Source organism: Rhinopithecus bieti, unplaced genomic scaffold, assembly GCF_001698545.2.
Source record: "Rhinopithecus bieti isolate Rb0 unplaced genomic scaffold, ASM169854v2 scaffold_64265, whole genome shotgun sequence".
Lineage (NCBI taxonomy): Eukaryota > Metazoa > Chordata > Mammalia > Primates > Cercopithecidae > Rhinopithecus > Rhinopithecus bieti.
Genome location: NW_016827299.1, coordinates 244,674 through 247,503, shown reverse-complemented (window position 1 = coordinate 247,503; position 2,830 = coordinate 244,674). Strand labels below are relative to the sequence as shown.

The window sequence follows — 2,830 nt, the reverse complement described above, 5'->3', positions numbered from 1 at the left end:
TCTCCAAGAAAGTTTGCAAACTAAAGCCCCAGGTTCTTGGATACTTAGATGGGCCTGCAAAGTTGTGTACAGAGGTAACTGAGGAGTCTTGGGTGGAAGAAATAATTTGAGCAGGAAGAGCCTCACCACCTGCGGACCACCTGACATCTTACCGTGCTGGGCTTCAGCACTGTTGACATCTGAGGATCATCTAGGATTTTAGAGTTGGAAGGGACATTAGGATCATTTGGTTTAAGCTTCTCATTTACAGGTAAGGAAATTGACAGGGGAAGTAACTTGCTCAAGGACACAATAAGGGCTTTTGGCTGAGCTGGGAATAGACTGAGATCTCTTACTCAGCCCAGTCATACTTTCAGTACCTGCAACAGCATTCAAAATAAAACTGTAGCTGCAAGAAGGTGAACCCAGCTCTCACATACACCTGCTCCGATTTAATTGGCACTGTCCAATTTCTGCCCTGAAAATTCAGGTTCAGAAATGCAATGGCTGAAATTGTTGGAGGTCGGTTTCTTTTATTTATTTATTTTTAATTCTTCAGCTAAAAGAGCGGAAGAGGTGATTTATTTTAGGGTTGTTACACTCGGCCACAAACACAGAAATAGTCCAGAATGTCACAAGTCCAGGGCAGAGGACCAACATGGGCAGTTTTGTTTATGAGCAAGGTGGGTCTCAGAGGTGATCGGCGATCAGAGGGCGATGAAGTTCTAGATCCATTGAGACAAGCTCTAGACAGTAGCATGCAGTCCCACAACTTGTACCAGCATCCCCAGCGCCTGGCATTCCATGTTTCTGCTCCTGTGGCCTCCACGATGCAACAAGCTAGCGGTTTACTTGGACCTCTGCCTCATCTTTCTTCTTTTGCGCTTCAGCCTGCGCATTCGCTTCTTCCTCCACTTGGCTCTCATGGCGCAGAGGTTTCCAGGAAAATGGCGCTAAGGCCGAGAGCTGGATTTAGTTTTAACTTTGCCATTTTTAGCTAAATAAATGTTTTTAAATTGTGGTAAAATTATATAACGTAAAATTTGCCATTTTAACAAATTTTTTTCCAGTTTTTTTTAACTGTGATGAAATACAGTAACAAAATTTGTCATTTTAACAATATTCAAGTATACAGTTTGGTGATATTAAATACATTCATAATATTAAATATATTCATAATGTTACACAACCATCCATACTATTTGCCTCCATAACTCTTTTCATCTTGTAGAACCAAAACTCTATACCCATTAAACAGTAACTCCTATTTCCCCCCTCCCCAGACCCTGGGACCTATCAATCTACTGTCTTTATGTTTATGATTTTGATTAAGCATCTCATATAAATAGGACCATATATTATTTGCCTTTTTGTGACTGGCTTATTTCACTTAGCATAATGTCCTCAAGGTTCATCCATGTTGTAGCATCAGAAATTCCTTCCTGGCCAGGCATAGTGGCTCACGCCTATAATCCCAGCACTTTGGGAGGCTGAGGCGGGCAGATCACCTGAGGTCAGGAGTTCGAGACCAACCTGACCAACATGGTGAAACCTCCTCTCTACTAAAAATACAAAAACTAGCTGGATGTGGTGGTGGGTGCCTGTGATCCCAGCTACTTGGGAAGTTGAGGCAGGAGAATCGTTTGAACCTGGAGGCAGAGGTTGCAATGAGCCAGTATCACACCACTGCACTCCAGACTGGGCAACAGAGCGAGACTCTCTAAAAAAAGAAAGAAAGAAAGAAATTCCTTCATGTTTAAGGCTGAATAATATTACATTGCATGTATATACCACATTTTGCTTATGCATTTATCTGTCCGTGGACAATTGTGTTGCTTCCACATTTTAGCTAATGTGAATCATGTTGCTGTGAACATGGGCATCTCTCTCTCTCTTTGAGACCCTGCTTTAAATTCTTTTGGTTATATACCCAGAAGTGGAATTGCCCTATCATATGGTAATTCCATTTTTAATTTTTTGAGGAACTGCCATACTATTTTCCATAATGGCTGTACCAAAACATTACCCCCAAGAGTGCACAAGTCTCCCAGTTTCTCCACATCTTTGCCAACACTTTTTTCTTGATAGTAGCCAACCTAATGGTGTGAGGTGGTGTCTCATTGTAGTTCTGATTTGAATTTTCCTAAAGATTAGTGCTGTTGAGCATCTTTTCATGTGCTTATTGGCAATTTGTATATCTCCTTTCAAAAAATGCCTATTACAGTTCTTTGCCCATTTTTTAATCTGGTTATTCTTTTCGTTGTTGAATTTTAGTAGTTCTCTATATTCTGAGTATTAATCCCTCATCAGATACATGATTTGCAAATATTTTCTCCCATTTTATGCATTGCCTTGTTACTCTGTTGATAATTGTCTTTTTGTTTTTAAATTTATTTTTTATTTCAATAGGTTTTTTGGGGAACAGGTGGAGTTTGATTACATGAATAAGTTTTTTTTTTTTTGAAACGGAGTCTCCCTTTGTCTCCCAGGCTGGAGTGCAGTGAGGCGATCACGTCTCTCGGCAAGCTCCACCTCTCGGGTTCATGCCATTCTCCTGCCACACCCTCTTCCAGTAGCTGGGACTACAGGCGTCCACCACCACGCCCGGCTAATTTTTTGTATTTTTAGTAGAGGCGGGGTTTCATTGTGGTCTCGATCTCCTGACCTAGTGATCCACCCGCCTCGGCCTTCCAAAGTGCTGGGATTACAAGCGTGAGCCACCGTGCCCGGCCATGAATAAGTTCTTTAGTGGTGATTTCTGAGATTTTGGTGCACCTATCACCCAACCAGTGTATACTGTACCCAATGGGTAGTTTTTTTTTTTTTTTTTTTTTTTTTTTTTTTTTTTTTT

The 2,830-nt window shown here is 41.1% G+C and overlaps 2 protein-coding genes across 2 annotated transcripts in view; one reads left to right on the top strand and one right to left on the bottom strand.

The window, feature by feature from the left end:
- Positions 1–950, bottom strand: part of LOC108523237 (60S ribosomal protein L41) — a 2,158-nt gene extending 1,208 nt beyond the window's left edge. Inside the window, exon 1 of the mRNA XM_017863755.1 lies at positions 925–950. The gene's annotated coding sequence lies outside the window, so the exon portion shown is untranslated. The remainder of the gene's footprint in view (positions 1–924) is intronic.
- The window catches only part of SLC39A10 (solute carrier family 39 member 10), an 86,243-nt gene that overhangs the window by 33,956 nt on the left and 49,457 nt on the right, over positions 1–2,830 (top strand).